The following is a 21,881-nucleotide window of genomic DNA, read 5'->3' on the forward strand; positions in this document are numbered from 1 at the left end:
ACTGACGCTCTCCAGCACTCCCCGCCTTGCTCCAAGCTCTGGGCTTTGACACTGCAGAAGGCGGTAGCAATTTGTGGCCCTCCCTCCCCATATGAACACAAATTGAAGATCTAATATGGTTAACATCCCAAAAATTATAGCACATATATTTTTTTTAAACTATCTACTTTATAACTTACTCAACAAGCTCAAAGTCACCCTTTTTAGATTTGGCCATAATCCATGTGGCCCTTGCCTTGGTTCCATCAACCTCCCAGCTGTTACCTCAGGCTGTATGGACTGCTGTGTATAGAGAAAGCTCATCTTTCTCCCCCACTTTCACTCCAAGACTTATTGTTTCTACCACCATAAACTGTCATAGCTTGCACCCACTGATCCTCGAAATACAAGTTTTGCCTTGTCCATCCCACGGATAACCACGCATTTAGCCACTACACTTCTGTTCTCTGGAAATTCCAGCCTCATTCTCTCTGCATTACTTCCTCCCTCTCTTACATAAGAACACAAGAGCATAAGAAATAGGAGCAGGAGTAGGCCATTCAGCCCTTCGAGCTTGTTCCATCATTCAGTAAGATCATAGCTAATCTTCTACCTCAACTCCACCTTCCCGCACTATCCCCATATCCCTTGATTCATTTTATATCTAACACTATCGATTTTGGTCTTGAATATACTCAACGACTGAGCATCCACAGCCTTCTGGGTAGAGAAGTCCAAAATTTCACAAAGTGAAGAAATTTCTCATGAGGGAACCAAATGTACTATTTCCAAGGTTGCTGACGACACAAAACTAGGTGGGATTGTGAGTTGTGAGGAGGATGCAAAGATGCTGCAAGGCGATTTAGGTAGGTTGTGAGTGAGCAAACACATGGCAGATGCAGTATAACGTGGATAAATGTGAAGTTATCCACTTTGGTAGGAAAAACATAAGGACAATGTATTATTTAAATGGTGATGGCTTGGGAAGTGTCGATGTACAGAGGGACCTGGGTGTCCTTGTACACCAGTCATTGAAAGCAAACATGCAGGTGCAGCAAGCAGTTAGGAAGGCAAATGGTATGTTGGCCTTCATTGCAAGAGGATTTGAGTACAGGAGCAAGGATGTCTTACTACAATTATACAGGGCCTTGGTGAGACCGCACCCGGAGTACTGTGTGCAATTTTGGTCTCCTTACCTCAGAAAGAATATACTTGCCATAGAGGGAGATTGATTCCTGGGATGGCAGGACTGTCGTATGAGGAGAGATTGGGTCAACAAGGCCTGTATTCACTAAAGTTTAGAAGAATGAGAGGGGATCTCATTGAAATTTTTAAAATTCTGACTGGATTGGATAGACTGGATGTGGGAGAATGTTTCCCCTGGCTGGGAAGTCTAGAACAAGGGGTCACAGTCTCAGGATATGGGGTAGGAAATTTAGGACCAAGACGAAGATAAATTTTTTCACTCACAGGGTGGTGAACCTGTGAAATTCTCTACCACAGAAGGCTGTAGAGGCCAAATCACTGAATATATTTGAGAGGTAAATAGATTTCTAGAAACAAAAGGCATCAAGGGGTATGGGGAGAAAATGAGAATATGGTGTTGAGATAAGAGGATCAGCCATGATCATATTGAATGGCGGTGCAGACTCGAAGGGCCAATGGCCTGCTACTGCTCCTATTTTCTATACAGCGGAAACAGCATCCTATTGAGGGCTAAGCAATCCCACAACCAGTGGATCAGATCAAAGCTCTGCAATCCTGCCACATCCAGTTATGAATGACGTTGGACCATTAAACAAATAATGGGAGGAGGGGGCCCATTAAAACCCCAAGCCCTAACGATGCCGGAGCCCAGCAGGTTAGTGCAAAAGTCAAGGCTGAAGCATTCGCAACTATCTTCAGCCAGATGTGCCGAGTGGATAATCCATTTCGGTGTCCTCCTGAGGACCCCACCATCACAGAAACTAGTCTTCAGCCGATTTGATTCACTCCACATGATATCAAGAAGTGGCTGAGTGCACTGGACACAGCAAAGGTTATGGGCTGTCGTACTGAAGAATTGTGCTCCTGAACTAGCTGCAATTCCAGCCAAGCTGTTGCAGTACAGCTACAACATGCTATCATATACCCGACAATGTGGAAAATTGCCCAGATTTTCCACATTGTCAGGTACATGCCAGTGGTTTAGCTTGGCTAGAGGCGCGGCTAGTTCTGGAGCACAAGTCTTCAGCACGACAGCCGGGGTGTTGTCAGGTCCCATAGCCTTTGTTTTATTCAGTGCGCTCAATTACTTCTTGATATCACGTGGAGTGAATCGAATTGGCTGAAGACTGGCTTCTGTGATGGTGGGGACCTCAGGAGGAGGCTGATATGGATCATCCACTCCGCACTTCTGGCTGAAGATGGTTGCAAACGCTTCAGCCTTGTCTTTTGCATTTACATGCTGGGCTCCGCCATCATTGAGGATGGGGATTTTCATGGAGCCTCTTCCTCCTGTTTGTTGATTAATTCGTTTGTGGAGGTTTAGTCTCCACAAGGACAATGCGGTGGTCAGTGCTACCAATGCTGTTATGGACAGATGAATCTCCAATAGGTAGATTGGTGAGGATGAGGTCAAGTAGGTTTTTCCCTTATGTTGGTTCTCTCATCACCTGCCGCAGCACAGTCCTAGTCTGGCAGTTATATCCTTCAGGACTTGGCCAGCTCGGTCAATAGTGGTGCTACCAAGCCATCCTTGGTCATGGACATTGAAGTCCGCCCATCCAGAGTACATTCTCTTCCCTTGCTACCCTCAATGCTTGACCTGAAGCCATGAGACTGTATGGGGTCTGGAGTCAATGTTGAGGACTCCCAGAGCCATTCCCTCTCAACTGTATGCCATTGTGCCGCCAACTTGGCTGGGGACAGGACATACTCAGGGATGGTGATGGAGGAATCTTGGACACTGGCTGAAAGGTATGATTCTGTGAGTATGACTATGTCAGGCTGTTGCTTGACTAGACTGTGGGACAGCTCTCCCAATTTTGGCACAAGTCCCCAGAAGTTTGTGAGAAGGACTTTGCAGGGTCGACTGGACTGGGTTATTGTCATTTCCGAAGCCAGTGCCAAGGTCGATGCCCGGTGGTCTGTCTGGTTTTATACTTATTATTGGTTTCCGTAGTGGTTGCGTAAAACTCAAAACTGAGTAGCTTGCTAGGCCATTTCAGAGGGCAGTTAAGAGTCAAGCACATTGCTGTGGGCCTGGAGTCACATATAAGAATATAAGAAATAGGAGCAGGAAAAGGCCATATGGCCCTTCGAGCCTACTCTGCCATTTAATGCGATCATGGCTGAATCACTTAAGAGTATTTGCAGTAACCGGTGACCGAGTGCAAAAAACAGCAGCAGACCCACAGCAAACAAAGTGAAAGGTACTTTGGCTCTTTCTAAGAGGCAGAAGAACAGCTCAGGAAAATCAAGATAGTCTATCAGATGGCGCAGACACAGGGTTACGAGAGGGAAGATCACGGACCTTGTAAGGAAAAGATCCGCCAGCTAATGGCAGAGTTAGACGGGGCCAAAGGGATGGTTTGTCTCATGGCACCAGGAGGAAACAAGGAAGGTTCGGATCCAGAGGAGAAAGAGTCAGATGATGGGCCCCATTATAGCGAGCATCGGCTGGCTCCCGAGGCACCGGGACCCCCAAAACCGATGTGACCCTTGAGACAGCAGAAATTCGGGCCACCCCACCAAATGGTGGTCCGGCACCATTATAAAGTCACTATATGATCCCATACATGCCACTTCAGCTGCAGGAGATGCTGACAGGTGTGGTAACATTAAAGCAAGGAGGGGATGCCTCCATTCATTTTGCTAATATAGAGCAGAATGGGGGTATCAATAACTGCAGCGAAGAGGAGATAGTGAAGTTAACACTGCTCTCCCTGGAAGGGAAGCTTTATCAGAGTTTGTCAACAACCACCAAGTTAGGGGGAGGAACCCCACAGGGATTAAAGAAGGAAATCTTGGCAGCACTAGGGTACAGTCAGGGTAGTCCAGATTAGGCAAGTAGAACAGATTAGGCAGCAAGTAAATGAATAACTCAATACGTTTGCAGACAGACTATGGCCTATTTATTTAAGGGCCACTGGAGGAAATCTGGTACGGGCAGATTTAATAGGGGAACCCAGAAACCAATGGTTGAGAACCATAATGACTAACAGTTTGTCACAGCTCAGAGCAAAGGTCAAAGCATGGTTTGACCCGGACGATCTCCAGAATACAGAGGCAGGGGTGTTCAGAAGATTAACGCTAGCTTTTAAATCCAGGCAAGGGAAGGAGGAGAAACTAAAAGGGAAGGTGCACAAAATAAAAGGAGAGGTTAGGCCAAAGGGAGAATGGAGACAAGAGGGAGGTAATGCAAGTCGATCTGAAGGGAGGGTGTTTTTACTGTGGGAAGTTGAGACAATGGAGCAAGGATTGTAGACTCTCCAGAGGAGGGAAGTCAGGTTACGAGGGTGCTGACGCAGAAAAAGACCAAAAGGTAGCCCATGACCCAGTACAGATTTTAGTGGCCACATTACAGCAGGTTATGGGCACGGGTGGAGGAAAGCTGGACGCTACAGTGAGAGAAAAGGGACCCAATGCGTCGGCGCCCCCACTTTGACGTTGCGCCCAACCAGAATACCTGTGTCCACTCATATATGATGAGTGGGGCAGGCCATGTGTGGATGTGAAGGTGGAAGCAGTTAGGGGAAGATAGCTAGTAGATACAGGAGCCTCTAGCACGGTTGCCCACTCACCGAATCCGACCGTTTTCCCGTGGTCAAGTGGAGTCCCAGTTACACTGGCAGGTTTTACGGGTAATGAGCAGGCTGGGGCAGTGTCGAAACCCTTAACCATAGAGTTAGGACTTAATATAACAAAGTGGGAATTCATTTTAATGAAGTGGGAACAGCCCGGTTCGGGAGTACTCAGGGCCGACTACATGTTGGCACACCACGCCATAGTGGATATGAAGAACAATTGTCTATAGGGAGCAGTTGATGCAAATAGGATGGGTGAAATCGTAGTGATTCTCAGGGACAGTACAGACAAAGGCAGCACCTGCACGATGAAGCCGAAAGGGTGTTATGACTGAGAAAGATTAGTCGATAACATTCCAGCCAGGTATCAAGGCTATGTACGCGAGAATATGGATGCATTTGCAATGCACAAGCATGATTGCGGGAGAGTAACCGGGATAGAGGTGAAGATAGACGGGGATCCAATGACATGGCTCCAGAAACAATATAATTTTCCCCGGGAAGAAGACAGGGATTTGGAAACTGCTATAAATTCCCTGGTGGATTAAGGGGTGTTGAGGACCATAGCCACACATGTAAACTCACCCCTATGGCCAGTAAAGAAGCCCGACAACTCATGGAGGACCACGGTAGATTACCGAGCCCTGAATAAAAATATTTCTGTCTGTACACCCACCCTTGTGGTGGTAGCAGCCGCAACAACTTTTACCGTGCTGGACATTTCAAACAGCTTTTGGTTCATTCCTGAGACGGGAGGACCAATATAAATTTGCCTTCACCTTTAAGGGTCAGCAGTACACATGTCTTCCACAAGGGTTCACACATTCAAATAGTCCCTTGATCTTTCACCAGAGTATGGCCAAGGCACTAAAAGATTTTAGTCAGCCAGATCGGTTGGTCCAATATGTGGACGACCTGTTGTTATTCTCCGAATGTGCGGAGGACCACGGATCATTACTGAGTGAGTTACTGCATTTGTTGCAAGAAACAGGGTTGAAAATAAATCCCAAGAAAGCTCAAGTAGGCCAAGAGGAGGTGCAGTTTCTAGCTTTGACCATTAGAGCAGGAGAGAGAGCCATAGATGGAGCAAAGAGGAAGGCAGTCCAGGAACTACCTGTTCCTAAGGATGTGTCTGGACTAAGGTCTTTCCTGGGAATAACAAGTTACTGCAGGGAATTTATAGAGCGATATACTGCCATGGCAGCTCCTTTGTTGAGGCTTCTTAGGAAAGGAGTAGAGTGGGAATGGAGTGAGAGTTGTCAGTAAACTTTCATCCGGTTAAAAGAGGTGTTACAGACAGCACCAGCGTTACTTTCTAAAAAAGGTGTTAAACGGGCAGTCAATTCAATCCCATTAGGTGGATTAGGTTAAAATTACCCTCAGCATATCTGAACTAGAAGGACAACTATTAAATATAGCCAAAAGGAAGATAAAGTAACTATGGAAACAGCCTGAGCAATTCTGCAGCAACATGAATGCCCAAATGGGAAGCTATATGTTTTTTAACCTCATACACTATTTATTTACAAAGTACATCTCTAATCATCAGCAGAAAGCTGCAATATCACTTATTCAAATAGGATTGTTTGAATAAAGAGTTTAGCTAAAGAACGACCTGCATTTATTTTCAAATATGTTATTTTCTTACTTTAAGCAAACCGATTTACATTTTGTTTGCCTTTTTTTGCTGTGTTTTTTTTTCTCTTTAGTTCCCTACACACAGCCCAATGCATTTTTGGCTGAGAGAAAAGGTGGGCAACTTGCTCCCAGATCTCTGACATTGCAATTCTACTGTGACCTGTGGTGTCTCACCCTCCAAATTTACTTCCTTGTGGGGACATGCTCATTTTCTGTTGACTCCCTCTTTCTTCCTGACAGTCCGGTGGAGATTAAGTACTTGCTGTGTGAGGGGACAATGGGCATAAACCCACATCCCACCATTCTTTGGTGCCATTTGTTGAATTGGCATGCTATGCCACCAATTAGTTAATTAGTTCTGCCCTTCAGTTTTTTGAAGCAGAAAGTGTCCACAAATTGCTACTTGTGCTTCAAATGACTTGAGTCACTCTGCCAAACAGCCACGTATTCTTTCAGGACAATATATAATCGATCGATCAAGCATTTCATTACAGAAAAGCATTTTACTATTTTACTCTACATTTTGTGTATTTATGATAGTATCTGAATTCATGTTTATAAATTTTGGGAAGGTAGACGTGAGAGTGATGCTCAACACTATGGGCCCGAAATTGGTGGCCTGACCGCCCACTGCCACCGAGTCTTTTCGGCAGTCTCCCCTCGGTGACAGATTCCTCCAGATCTGCAGCCATCGGGAATGGAGTACCGCCGGGAACCGCCCGCCGGCGGCCAAGTCGTGTAAGTGTCCTTCCGCCCATCGAGCTGGCAGATTCCTCCGGGCGCGAGTCGGCGGTAGCAGGGGAAGGAACCGCTGCTTGGAGGCAGGTCTAACCCCGACGGTAAGAAGACGTGCAAAAAAAGGTTAGTGAACATCTTTTAATTTTTTTTCCAGTGATTTATCTGTATGGGGTCCCCTGAAGGTATTCCAGTGCTTTTGTTTTAAGATTTTTATTTTTAGGTCTCCCCCCCCACCGCCCCCAGGCCTGACTCAATCCTTGATGGCACTTTGGTGAGGATCGCATTTGCTGCCGAGATTGGGAGCTCCTGCCCGCTACCATCCAGATCCATGGCTAAAGCTGTTATTTTGCCGCGGGGCGGTACTGCCATCTCTTTTCGAGGAATCTTCCTGACAAAGTACCACCCGGTCCCTCGACAGTCCTTTGGCTGGCAATTTGGCGGGCCTTGGCTTTGACCAAGTTCAGCCCAATTGAGTTAGCCTGTTTCAAATTTACCAATTTAACATTTTGTTGTCATCAACGTGTACTGTCCCTTTAAATTTGCTGCGCAATATTCTCCTCCAGTGGCAGGAGCTGATGAGCAACCAACACAGGATCTCGCGATTGGTGCGCTACCATGCGACCTTAGGGGAACCTGGTGTGCGGCCCTCGACAGCTCTCCAAATGGCCCTCCAGCCCAAATAAGTGCCTGACCCCTGGTTTATTATGTGGTACCTTATCTAAGGCCTTTTGGAAATCTAGATATAAGAGCAGAAGAACTAGGAGCAGGAGTAAACTATTTGGCCCCTTGAACCTGCTCCGCTATATAAGATCATGGCTGATCTGATCATAGACTCAGCTCCATTTCCCTGTCCGCTCCCCTTTATTCCTTTGTCACTCAAAAATCTGTCTATCTCCGCCTTAAATATATTCAATGACCCAATTTCTACAGCTCTCTGGGGCAGAGAATTCCATAGATTTTTAACTGGGCAACCCCTTATTCTGAGACCATGTCCCCTAGTTTTAGTTTCCCCTATGAGTGGAAATATCCTCTCTGCATCCATCTTGTCGAGCCCCTTCATTATCTTAGGTTTCGATAAGATCACCTCTCATTCTTCTGATCTCCAATGAGTATAGGCTCAACCTACTCAATCTATCTTCATAAGTCAACCCCCTCATCTCCGAAATCAACCTGGTGAACCTTCTCTGAACAGCCTCCAATGCAAGTATATCCCTCCTTAAACACAGAGACCAAAACTGTACGCAGTACTCCAGGTGTGGCCTCACCAATACCCTGTACTGTTTGTAGCAGGACTTCTCTGCTTTTATATTCTATCCCTCTTGCAATAAAGGCCAACATTCCATTAGCCTTCCTGATTGCTTGCTGTATCTGCATACTAACTTTTTGTGTTTCATGCACAAGGTCCCACTGTATTGCAGCACTTTGCAATTTTTCTCCATTTAAATTATAATTTGCTTTTCTATTTTTTCTGCCAAAGTGGATAACCTCACATTTTCCCATATGATACTCCGTCTGCCAAATATTTGCCCATTCACTTAGCTTGTCTATATCACTTTGCAGATTTTTTGTGCCCTCCTCACAATTTGCTTTCCCACCCATCTTTGTATCATCAACATGACACTCGGTCCCTTCATCCAAGTCATTAATATAGATTGTAAATAGTTGAGGCGCCAGCACTGATCCCTGCGGCATCCCGCTAGTTAGTTTGCCAATCGGAAAATGACCCATTTATCCCGACTCTCTGTTTTCTGTTAGTTAGCCAATCCTCTATTCACGCTAATATATTACCCCCTACCCCGTGAACTTTTATCTTGTGCAGTAACCTTTTATGTTACACATTATCGAATGCCTTCTGGAAATCCAAATACACCACATCCACTGGTTCCCCCTTATTCACCCTGCATATTATATCCTCAAAGAACTCCAGCAAATTTGTCAAACATGATTTCCCCTTCATAAAACCATGCTGGCTCTGCTTGATTGAATTATGCTTTTCCAAATGTCCTGCTACTGCTTCCTTAATAATGTACTCCAGCATTTTCCCAACGACCGATGTTAGGCTAACTGGTCTATAGTTCCCTACTTTCTGTCTACCTCCTTTTTTAAATAGGGGTGTTACATTTGCGGTTTTCCAATCCGCTGGGACCTCCCCAGAATCCAGGGATTTTTGGAGATTACAACCAAGGCATCCACTATCGCTGCAGCCACTTCCTTTAAGACCCTTGGATGCAAGCCATGTCCAGGGTATTGTCCGCCTTTAGTCCCATTATTTTACTGAGTACTGTTTCTTTAGTGATAGTGATTGCATTAAGTTCCTCCCTCCCATAAGCCCCTTGATTACCCACTATTGGGATGTTTGTGTCTTCTATTGTGAAGACTGATACAAAATATTTGTTCAACGTCTCTACAACTACTACATTACCCTTGACTACTGTCCACTACTTTCTCAGAATTTAATGAGTTTGGTCAAGCGAGACTTACCCTTTTGAAATCCATGCTGACTATTCATTGTTATATTTTTGGCTTCAAGATGGGTTTCTATTTTCTCCTTTAGTAGGGATTGCATTATTTTACCTACTATCGATGTTAAGCTGACTGGTCTATATTTCCCTCGACATCTCCCTTCTTAAATATAGGTATAATGTTAGCTGTCTACCAGCATTGTCCCCCTGTAATTTTTTTGCGGCCGCGCGGCTCATTCAAAACTCCGCGCATGCACGTTTTTTTCAATTTAAAAGCCAGCTCACTGGCTGCGTGGGACTCTATAAAGTGCTACGTGATCGCGCAATCTAAAGGGAACCTTGTCTACCAGTCCTCTGGCACTATAACTTTTTCTAATGAATGATTAAATATGTGTAATGGCGCCTCTGTTATCTCTTCCCTAGAATTTTTTTAGAATGCGTGGTGCAATCCATCCGGACCAAGGATTTTATCCTCTTTGAGTTTGATTAGTTTATTTAATATTTCTACTCTATTAATTTTAAATGTGGTTATATCATTTCTAATCTCATTTTCTGATGTAACGTCTACTTGATCTGCCTCCCTGCTAAATACTGAAGCAAAATAATTATTTAATATTCCTGACATTTCGCTATTGCGGCCTGTGATTTTATCCTTAACGGCCCTATTCCCATCTCGACTTTCCTTTTTTTATTTTTGAGCCTGTAGAATATTTTACTATTTTGTTTTATGTTCCTTGATAATTTAATTTCATAGTGCTTTCCTAACTGATTTTTTTAAATTTCTCTCCTAGTCTCTTCATATTCTCCCTTATCTTACTCTCCTCTGCTGCCCATGTACTTAAGTGTATGTCCATTTCCTTGCCCTAAATTTTTCCCATACGTCTTTATTCCTCCATGGTGTCTCATTAGTGTTTAGTTAGATCTTGTTTTTTTTTAAGCAGAATATTTTTTTCCTGGGCTCTGTTGTACACTGTTTAAATGTTTCCCATTGCTGTTCGACATCATTGTTTGACAATATTGTTGTGCATTTTATTTTCCCAAGTTCTATTCTCAGCCACTCAAAATCAGTTTTTCTCCAATCTATTATCCTGATCTTTGTCATACTTATGTCCTTCTCAATTATTATCTTAAACCGCATTATATTATGATCACTATTGCCGAGATGTTCCCCTACTTTTACTTCTCTTGTCTGTTCTGGTTCATTCTCCATTACCAGATCTAGTGGTGAATCTTCCCTTGTTGGGCTTCTTACTTACTGGGTTAGAAAGGAGTCTTGCACACATTGTAGGAACTCCCTTCCCTTATCCCCTTTACCTGCCTCTTCTAGCCAATTAATGTTGGGGTAGTTGAAATTCCCCATGATTATAATGTCAGTTACTCATTTCCCCAATTTGTTTGCATATTTCTCCCTCCACCTCCCTTCCACTATTAGGTGGTCTGTAGACTATACATGAGTGTGATTGATCTTTTTTTTAAATCTCTTATCAGGATCCACATGGATTCTATTTCTGTCTTGCTGATGGCTGTGTTACTTTTTTCTACTGCCATTATGTTATCTCTAATAAGTACAGCTAACTGCAACTTCCCTTTTTCCAACTCTTTTCTTTTCCAAATACATTATACCTTGCAATGTTTAATTCCAGGTCCCAATTTTTCTGTTGCCATGTCTCAGTAATCCCGACTATAATCAGGTTCTTTGCATGGATTTATTGCCTCCAATTCCCCTGTTTTATTTTGGACACTGTTTGCATTGCTGTACAGACAATTTAACCCATCTTTAATAGCAGTTCCTCCCACTTTATTTTGAACCATCTTTTTACACTTCTGTTCTATAACTCTATTATATATTTATGTACAATACATTAAAAATCTTACATCTGCACACACTGGGTACACATTTACAATGGAAAATGCCTATGTAAATGCTACAATCACACCATCTGGCCAATGCAGACACTGAGTTCTGTGCAGGGCTGCTGCTTCCAGCCTCTGTTGCCCAATCTTTACCACTTTTAGCAGCAAAATGCTCAGACCACTTAAGTGGCACTGAAAATGATAAACATTGGGCAGAAGTAAAGGTGGTGGGGATGGAAGGAAGCAGGTTTACTTCCCAAAACTTTAGGTGACACTCGTCAGGATAGTGATGGGGCTGGATATGGAAGGAAGGAAGGAAAATGGGAGAAGCTGAGGAAGAGTTGAGGGATAGTGAAAGTTGATGTATTTGGAGACAGGCGACAATCAGAAAAAGTAGGACAACTGAAGGTGGTTTTGAAAAGTCAGTGAGTTTGAAGGGGCCATGGGTGAAAGTGGTAACAGTGAGCAGGAATGCATAGGATTCAAGGTGTAATATAGAGCGCGATTGTGGAGGCAGGAGAAAAATAATTTTTGGGGAAGCAGGAAGCATTAAGAATCGTAGCTCAAAAGAGAAGCAAGAAAACAGGAGACCGTGAAAGTTTGCAGAAGATGGCGAAGGAAATGAGAAGGATAAGAACAGGAAAACTAAATGGCGAAAGAGGATAGAGGTTGATATAAATGGCAAGGCAAAGAGTATGGGGACAAGAAGAAGTGTACATGATAGGAAATCGGGAGAACAACAAAAGAAATAGGAGGAGTAGGCCATTCAGCCCCTCCAGCCTGCTCCGCAGCAAGGAAAGAGTAGGAATAGCATGTGAATTAAGGCCAAACTGGTCATGGGGAAGTAGCAGATGCAGCCATCATCCATTGGCACCTACCCTGCTACCCATCAATTTCCATTAAAAACTAAGCAGAAAAAGAGAAAGACAAATGTGGAAGATAGAGAGGAAAGCTAAAAAGAGAATATATTTAGAAGCAAGAGAGACAAATAGCAACATAAAGACGACAAGTAAGAGAGCATGTTTCCGCTGACTCTTAAGCAATGCCAGGGGAGATCGTCTAATAAAGCTAAGTTCAATTTTCAAACTGAGAAACCTAGGTGGAGAACTAAGACCCAAAATAAAGAGACTGAAAATAGAAAAAAAGATGTATTAAATCAAGTAGTGATGGTTGGAGAGATGAGGAGTTCTACAGTTTTGAGGTTGTGGAAAATGGACAGTGCTGAGTTTTAATTTCAAGAGTGAGGATGTAGGGAGGAGAAAATGCATGGGAAATATTATATTTTAAGCTTAGGAGGAATGAAAGTGGAAAAAGTTCAGAGGAATAAGGATTAGTAGTATCAATCAATAGAGAAGTGACAGAGAGCGAGAGCAAGAGAGAAACTGAGTAGTTAATTAAATGTTGGCTAGAAATTATGGGGTCAAGTTTCGGGCTGCGCCATTAAGCCAAACCTGATTTCCGCGCTCAAAACCGCGCCGAGAACTTACATCGGTATTCTCCACTCCCTCAGGTCGATCCAGGCCCTCGGCGCAGCGCAGCACAAGCTGTGGGGGGCGGAGCCAGGTCCAGGCGCTGAAAACAGTGCCGGGACCTCTGCACATGCGTGCTACAGTGTGCACGCGTGTGCAGTAGCTCCAGGCGCCTGAAACTGTGTGGGAGGGGCCCGAAGCACGCCGCCCCTAGCCCTGGCCAAATGGGCTCACTGGGGCAGCAAAGATCGGACTGCACCTCCCTCCTCCAGCTCCTGCTCTGGCTGTGGCTCCTGCTTCCCCGCCCCCCACCCCCCGTTCAGCTCACGCTCCCTCTGGCTCTCTCCCTCCGCCCCCCACCCCAGCGCCCACTCCACTGCCTGCCGCTCCCCCCCCATCCCCAGCTCGGGCTCCGCTGCCTACCACTCCCTCGCCACAGCTCCCGCTCCGCTGCCTGCCGCTCCACCCCGCCCCCCCCAACTCCCACTTCCGGCTTACCCACCACCCACGCCCCCCACCCCTCAGCTCCGGTCCACTCCCTCTTCAGGTCTTCGGCGGGGCCCGCCCGCCCACCCAGCATCTTGTTGGCGGCGGGCCCCGCCCGAAGTCTTCGGCCTGACTTCTTCTCGTTGGCCGGGCCTGTTCAGCCTCCCCCCTCCCATCCCTCTCCTCTCCCCGCCCCCCTCCCTATCCTCCCCCCCCCATCCTCTCCTCTCCCCTCCCTCTCGCCCCCCCCCTCCTCCCCCCTCCCTCTCGCACCCCCTCCTCCTCCCCCCCTCCCCTCGCTGTCAGAAACAGACACTGACACACAGAGAGACACTGACAGACAGAGAGAGAGACACACACACTGACTGACAGAGAGAGACACTGACAGAGACAGAGAGAGACACACTAGGGGAGGGGGGGGGGGCCCGTCCCAGCACGCTGTTGGAGGGCTCCCAGTGCTGCAGTCAGTGAGTAGAAACGTAATTTTTTATTTATTGATTTTTAAATTTTTTTTATTTTTAATTTTTAAATTTTTTTTGATTGATTTATTGGTTGATTTATTGACTTATTTATCATTTATTATTGATGATGGCTCTTTATTTGTAAAAGTGATGTGTTTCATGTTTGTAAACTTCCCTTCCCCCCCCCCCCGCCATCTCTCTTCCTTAGTCCTGATTTTCTAAGTGTAGGCAAGGTTTTTCTGAACGTATAAAAATCTACACTTACTCCATTCTAAGTTAGTTTGGAGTAAGTTTTCACTGCCTAAACTTTCAAAACAGGCATAAGTGGCTGGACACGCCCCCTTTTGAAAAAAAAAATCTGTTCCAAAATGAAACTGTTCTAACTGACTAGAACTGGAGCAAACTAAATGCCGAGAATTGCAATTTCTAAGATACTCCATTCTAAACCAGTTGCTCCAAAAAAATAGGAGCAACTCAGGCCGAAACTTAACTCCATAAAAATCAACTATCACATGGCAAGTTTGATGAATGTAGAGGAAAATTGTCAGCAAAAAGAGGACAGGGTTGGATGATGAGTGGAGGTCACTCATATAGAGCAGGAAGAAACTAATAATGCATGCTATAGAAAAAAATGCACTGAAGGAGATATGATGGCATTTCCACTCTATACTGACTGCCCAAACTGAATACTCAGTTCCAAAAATGTGTGCCCTACATTCTGTAGAAGTGTAACTCATTAAAATGTACGTAAACATTTTAACCAATTGAAAATATAAACACGATATTGGACACAAAATAGAAAATCCCAAACTTTAGTTCCAAGAATACAATTTAGTTCCTTTTACTCCAATAGTTTACTGAAAGAAAATTCACTGCACTGTGTCTCGCTAAATGTTAAGTAATTCAGGGCCAACCAGTTTCTAAAATATTTAGCTAATTAAAATCTTCAACAAATGCATAATTTTAACTGTCATTTTTACAAAACCAGTATTTTTTTTTAGAAATAATTTGAAACCATAGCTAATAACAAATATAATTTCAAAAACCTACAGTGCATCATTTCAAGACAGAATATTTCCAGTGCAAAATGTGTACTTTTGCCTGAATGGAAATAAATGACAACTACCAGTTTATCATTATAAATAGGAACTTACCACCCCAGCCAGCAACTAACATGTTCCAGCTTCAGAAACCAATAATCATGATTTTGTAGCAGAAAACACTGATCGAATTTAGTTCTTTTATCATGGCCCCTCAGAATGCAAGAGAGAAGAAAGACCTCCAGCATATTTTAACAGATTGTGGTTTGTGTCCCATCTGTTTGGTTCTGGCTGTTAACACACAACAGATGGAGCAGTTATCACTTAAAAGCACGATAACTCTCGTGCTGCCAATTCTGGGCTAAATTTAGTATCTAACTATTTCTAACTGGAAATATTCAAGGTGGTCATTAAAATAAAAACAAGTAAAACTGCAGCAGCTTGGCACTTTGCACCTGGAGATCACCATAGTGTTAAATAATCATCTGCATAGAACAGTCAAATACTACTTGACACTAAATACCAAATATTTTTTGACCTTTAAAACCATTTTTGTGGTGTTAATGTCTGCAACTTATTTTAGTTTTCACACACAAATGGTATTTTCTACCAGCAAAGTGACAGCACTCACTCCATGTCGCACCCCGCCTCCATCATTAAAGGTTTTATTTTGGACATTCAAGTCTAGCTGTAATGTACAAAACCGTTTTGTTATTTGTACCATGCATGTGCAGCTACGTAGCTGTGGCATTCCATTCCTGGGATGACATACTAGCCATCTATATTTTAACATTTAAGTATAAACTATCCCTGGATGCAGAATACAACAGACAACCAAACTATAGCAAACAAGTATTTTTTTTATTGCCATACAAGATATGATCTTAACTGCGGTAATATCAAGTCTTAACCATAATTTACAAAACTAACGAAGCTTTACAATCTGTTGACAACATTGCGTGTAATGGAATTTTACAGGATGGAGAAGCAGCATATTCATCTTTACCAGTGGTATTCTATGTAGGTTTTGTAGACTGATACAGAATGTTTGAGCTGTGAACATGAAGGTCTTGCTTAAACACCAGCATATCTTGTGGTGTAGGTTCAGATGTAAGTTGGTAGCTGACCCACAGCCCAACCACATCTATCCAGTGTTGGATTGGATACACACTGGCAAGCAGTAAACTATCCTCATTAGTCCTCTGGGTTTGGACTTTGCTAAGTCCAACAGCAATAGGGTTTCCTCTTCAGCCTACCAAATACTCTTATAATTTGACAATGCCAGCTTTGTATAACAAAGTTGCTGTCAGTAAAAAGTAGGGATGGGACTTCTCAAACTTAGTTTGTTTTCCCCCAATCCTATCCACCCATTTGCTCCAGCATAGCTCAGTTGCAACTATAAGCACATAAGAAATAAGAACACGAGTAGGCCATTCGGCCCTTCGGGCCTGCTCCACCATTCAGTATCATGGATGATCTTCTACCTCAACTCCACCTTCCTGCACTGTCCCCATATGCCATGATTCACTTAATATCCAAAAATCTATTGATCTGTCTTGAATATACTCAACAGATGAGCATTTACAGCCCTCTGAGATAGATTCACAACACTTTGAGTGAAGGCATTTCTCCTTATCTCAGTCCTAAATGGCCGACCTCTTATTCTGAGATTGTGACCCCTAGTTCTAGACTCCTCAGCCAGGGAATCATCCTCCCTGCATTTACCCTCAAGCCGTGTAAGCATTTTATGGGCTAGAAATTCAGTTTTTGGCAATATCGTTTTTCCCCGTCATTTTTTGGAAAGAATACCACTAAAAACGTTGCCATTTTTTAAGGGGGTAAAATTGGCAAAAAAATGTGCCCGACGATAAAAATCGGCATTACACAAGAATTCGCAGTGGAAATCGTGGTCTTCGCCAACTTTAGCTAAGGCCTATCAGTGCCAAAAATACAGGCTCAGGGAGGGGAGAAAACACAAAGCAAAATTGCAAAAATAAAAAAAATAAGAAAACATTCACTATACACATAACTAATGAATTACTGAAAAAAGAATTAAAAAATAAAAACTTCAACTTACCTTTTTTGTAGGTCTTCATAACTACAGCTGTTTCTGGGGCTTCAACGTAGGCTTTCTCAGGCAGTTTTTTTTCACCCTGAGTACGGGTTCGCCAAATGGCCAATTTTAAGTGGTCGCATTTTTTTTGGTGTTGCATGTCATCAATCCGCTTTTCGGCCATATTTCAAAACCGCTAGTTGTTAACTTTGGCCAATTTAGATGATTAACTTTTACCAGCAAAAATGGTAAAACATCGCCGAAAAAAAACGTGTGCAAGGCTGGCCGATTTCTCCCCCTATATGTTTCAAGGAGATCACCCCACATTTTTCTAAATTCTATGGAATATAGGCCTAGACTCCTCATAGGACAATCCCCCCATCCTAGGAATCAGTTTGGTGAACCTTCACTGCACACCCTCTATCCTCTAATGCAAATACAGGTCGGACCTCTCTGGTCCAGCTCCCTCGGGACCTGACCGGTGCTGAGAGAATTTGCCGAGCCACCGGAGGTCACGCCTAGCCTAGGCTTACCGGTACCTGATGACAGTGCCTGGGCTCCTGAACGCTTCTGCCACTCGGGCTGTGAAACTCGGGCCTTGCTCTCTCTCTCTCTCTGTACTAGTTTGCTGCTTTTTTTTTTAAGGTCACGCACGTCTCCCCTCCCTGCCCTCCCCCAACCCCCCGCTCACGCTCTAGGCACGGGACTGATGTAGAACCACAGATGGTTCCGGATCAGAGAGACCCGAACTGGAGAGGTACAACCTGTATATCCCTATATCCCTTCTTAGTTAAAGAGACCAAAACTGTCACAATACTCCAGGTGTGGTCTCACCAAGGCCCAAAATAATTGCAGCTTTACTCTTGCACTACAATCCTTTTGTAATAAGGGAAAACATACCATTTGCTTTCCGAATTGCTTGCTGTACCTGCATGTTAATTGTCAGTGATTCGTGTACAAGGACAACCAGCTCCTTCTGAATACCAATTACCAAAGCAAGGATCTAAATGTTTGTAACTGGAGTTTGCAACCACTATAAACTAGAGTGGATAGGCAACGTCAGTCGAGATCGGCCAACAGATTTATAGATTTGGTCCTTCCAGCACTGAAAATAATGTACACTTCTCTCATTGTTGGCATTATCAGCAGAGAACAGTGTTACGTTTAATGACATTCATCAGGTCAATAATAAAGAGGAGAAACAGAGATGAGTCATTTCCTTGAGGGACCCAGTGTTGTTGTTTTTGTGATAAAACAACAAAGGGTCATCCTTATTCATAACTTATATCCAGATATTAATGCTAAGGCAGGTTCCGGGTTTGTAGCGGGGACGGGAGAATTGCGTGCACCAAACCCAGAAGAAAACTTAAGTGAGTCAGATTCTCCAATTTGAACTTGACTGACCGATTAAATTTTCCTTCCGGGTTTCGTGTCTCCAAGCTGCATACTGTGCGTGATGCGCACCCACATGATGCGATCTCAAGTCAACAATTTAAAGGGCCAATGCAAAAATGGATTTGGGAGGAGCAAGGTGTTTAACATGGATTCACAAAGAGCAAACCCAGATTGAACAATGCTTCATTTAATTACTATTGGGTGCAGTCAGGAGCAGGAGGGATATCATTTTCCCTAGCAATAGGAAGAAGAAATCTGCTGTTGTTACCAAGGAATAGTTGGAGGTGCCTGAGAAGGTGAGCAGCAGCAGCATTGTGCCCTGATCTTGGATGCTGTTCAGGAAGCGGTTTAATGATCTAACCCGGTCAGGAAAAGCGAGTACAGTTACACATTTACTGACATTTTGTGGGGTGCAACCCACGCCCCCACACCCACTCTGGCTTGCCAAGCGTACTCCATCACACCACTCCTCACAACCACTTAATTTTCAACAGCACCCATCCTTCACTTTCTATGCACTTACCTCCCCATTTATCCATCCACCACTGCGACTCACCCCAATCCTTAAACAATGTGATGCATCTGTCTTATAGTCACCCTCACCAAATGCACTGCATCCATCAGGTAAATACCCGACCTTCACTCACAGGTCTGTTCTTTCGGCCATTGTAGGAGAAGAGAACGCAAAGGAGAGGGAGAGGACTATGATCCCTGCTCCAAATTGTGCAGCTCACAGATGCAGAAGAGGAAGCCATGGAGATAAGTGGCACATCTATGCCCCTGTCAATTGGAGATGGAGAGACTAGGAACTTACAGATTTCTGGCGACAGAATAAAAAATATCAGACACACGTGCTGACTTTATTTAATCAATGATTGAACTATGAGATACTCGAATGTGCTGACTGGAGCGATTATTACTTTGCCAGGACTAATTCATATTTCTTTCTTTTCTCTTGCAGGGCCCTTACATAGAGCGAGTACCTGTGAACATGCACAACGTCGATTCCTCAAAGGGCCTGATTTCTTCTGAGAGTGCACTGTCATAGGACGTACAGCTATGCACCAGAGAAAATACTCGCACTTCGGTGGATCCAGTTAAAGAGTGAGTTGGGTTTTTCACTGGTGATTCACAATTTACAAGTGAGCACTAGCAGGCACTGGTGACAGGGACAGCTCTGGAGAGTCCGCGTCAAGGGGCGCAGCTCTGCTCAGCTGGACACAGACGCTGAACCTTTGGGGCCATCGCTGAGACGGAGAATACAACAGCAACTTTGCAAGGTACTGACAGACATGCCACACACACTCTGCACAATAGCAGAGAGGACGGTGGAGTCCAACTCCAACAGTAGTGGATCGGTGTTGCAGGTAATTGCAAGAACGTCTGCCATGGAGTTCAAGCACTCATGAGTCGATGCAGGCCATGAAAGGTCCATTCTGTGTCATTGATCTTCAGCAAGCTGCTCTCCAACTGAGTGCTAGGAGTAATTTGGCACTGGCTTCTGCACCAATGAAGGTGGAGCAGTCTTTGGCGGGGCCCTCAGGCGCTTCGAAACCCGGAGGTCATAGACCAAAAGCAGCTCAGGAGTTAGGCAGGGATCTGAGCAGCCTGCCTCTTCCGCTGCTGAAACCACAAGGGATGCACCACATAGAAGCAATAGGATGCGTAAGCTAAAGCAATTGTAATTCACAGGGCATGCACACAGATGTTTGACAAAATGTTATGTTAAGTTTCGTTTTTTTTGTTATAGCGGCACATAAAAATTAAATGATTAGCACCACTTCCACACCTTGCCCATTATAAGAACATAAGAATTAGGAACAGGAGTAGGCCATCTAGCCCCTCGAGCCTGCTCCGCCATTCAACAAGATCACGGCTGATCTGGCCATGGACTCAGCTCCACTTACCCGCCCGCTCCCCATAACCCTTAATTCCCTTATTAGTTAAAAATCTATCTATCTGTGACTTGATGAGCTAGTCTCAACTGCTTCCTTGGGCAGAGAATTCCACAGATTCACAACCCTCTGGGAGAAGAAATTCCTTCTCAACTCAGTTTTAAATTGGCTCCCCCGTATTTTGAGGCTGTGCCCCCTAGTTCTAGTCTCTCCGACCAGTGGAAACAACCTCTCTGCCTCTATCTTGTCTATCCCTTTCATTATTTTAAATGTTTCTATAAGATCACCCCTCATCCTTCTGAACTCCAACGAGGAAAGACCCAGTCTACTCAATCTATCATCATAAGGTAACCCCCTCATCTCCGGAATCAACCTAGTGAATCGTCTCTGTACCCCCTCCAAAGCCAGTATATCCTTCCTTAAGTAAGGCGACCAAAACTGCACACAGTACTCCAGGTGCAGCCTCACCAATACCCTATACAGTTGCAGAAGGACCTCCCTGCTTTTGTACTCCATCCCTCTCGCAATGAAGGCCAACATTCCATTCGCCTTCCTGATTACCTGCTGCCCCTGCAAACTAACTTTTTGGGATTCATGCACAAGGACCCCCAGGTCCCTCTGCACCGCAGCATGTTGTAATTTCTCCTCATTCAAATAGTATTCCCTTTTTTTGTTTTTTTTCCCCCAAGGTGGATGACCTCACACTTTCCGACATTGTATTCCATCTGCCAAACCTTAGCCCATTCGCTTAACCTATCTAAATCTATTTGCAGCCTCTCGGTGTCCTCTACACAACCCGCTTTCCCACTAATCTTTGTGTCATCTTCAAATTTTGTTACACTACACTCTGTCCCCTCTTCCAGGTCATCTATGTATATTGTAAACAGTTGTGGTCCCAGCACCGATCCCTGTGGCACATCACTAACCACCCATTTCCAACCCGAAAAGGACCCATTTATCCCGACTCTCTGCTTTCTGTTAGCCAGCCAATTCTCTATCCATGCTAATACATTTCCACTGACCCCGCGTACCTTTATCTTCTGCAGTAACCTTTTGTGTGGCACCTTATCGAATGCCTTTTGAAAATCTAAATACACCACATCCATCGGTACACCTCTATCCACCATGCTCGTTATATCCTCAAAGAATTCCAGTAAATTAGTTAAACATGATTTCCCCTTCATGAATCCATGCTGCGTCTGCTTGATTGCACTATTCCTATCTAGATGTCCCGCTATTTCTTCCTTAATGATAGTTTCAAGCATTTTCCCCACTACAGATGTTAAACTAACCGGCCTATAGTTACCTGCCTTTTGTCTGCCCCCTTTTTTAAACAGAGGCGTTTACATTAGCTGCTTTCCAATCCGCTGGTACCTCCCCAGAGTCCAGAGAATTTTGGTAGATTATAACGAATGCATCTGCTGTAACTTCCGCCATCTCTTTTAATACCCTGGGATGCATTTCATCAGGACCAGGGGACTTGTCTACCTCGAGTCCCATTAGCCTGTCCAGCACTACCCCCCTAGTGATAGTGATTGTCTCCAGGTCCTCCCTTCCCACATTCCTGTGACCAGCAATTTCTGGCATGGTTTTTGTGTCTTCCACTGTGAAGACCGAAGCAAAA

At 44.3% G+C, this 21,881-nt stretch overlaps 1 protein-coding gene across 6 annotated transcripts in view; it reads right to left on the bottom strand.

The window, feature by feature from the left end:
• The window catches only part of phf14 (PHD finger protein 14), a 444,962-nt gene that overhangs the window by 143,963 nt on the left and 279,118 nt on the right, over window positions 1-21,881 (bottom strand). The window lies entirely within an intron of this gene.

The sequence above is a fragment of the Pristiophorus japonicus genome, chromosome 5 (genome assembly GCF_044704955.1).
Source record: "Pristiophorus japonicus isolate sPriJap1 chromosome 5, sPriJap1.hap1, whole genome shotgun sequence".
Lineage (NCBI taxonomy): Eukaryota > Metazoa > Chordata > Chondrichthyes > Pristiophoridae > Pristiophorus > Pristiophorus japonicus.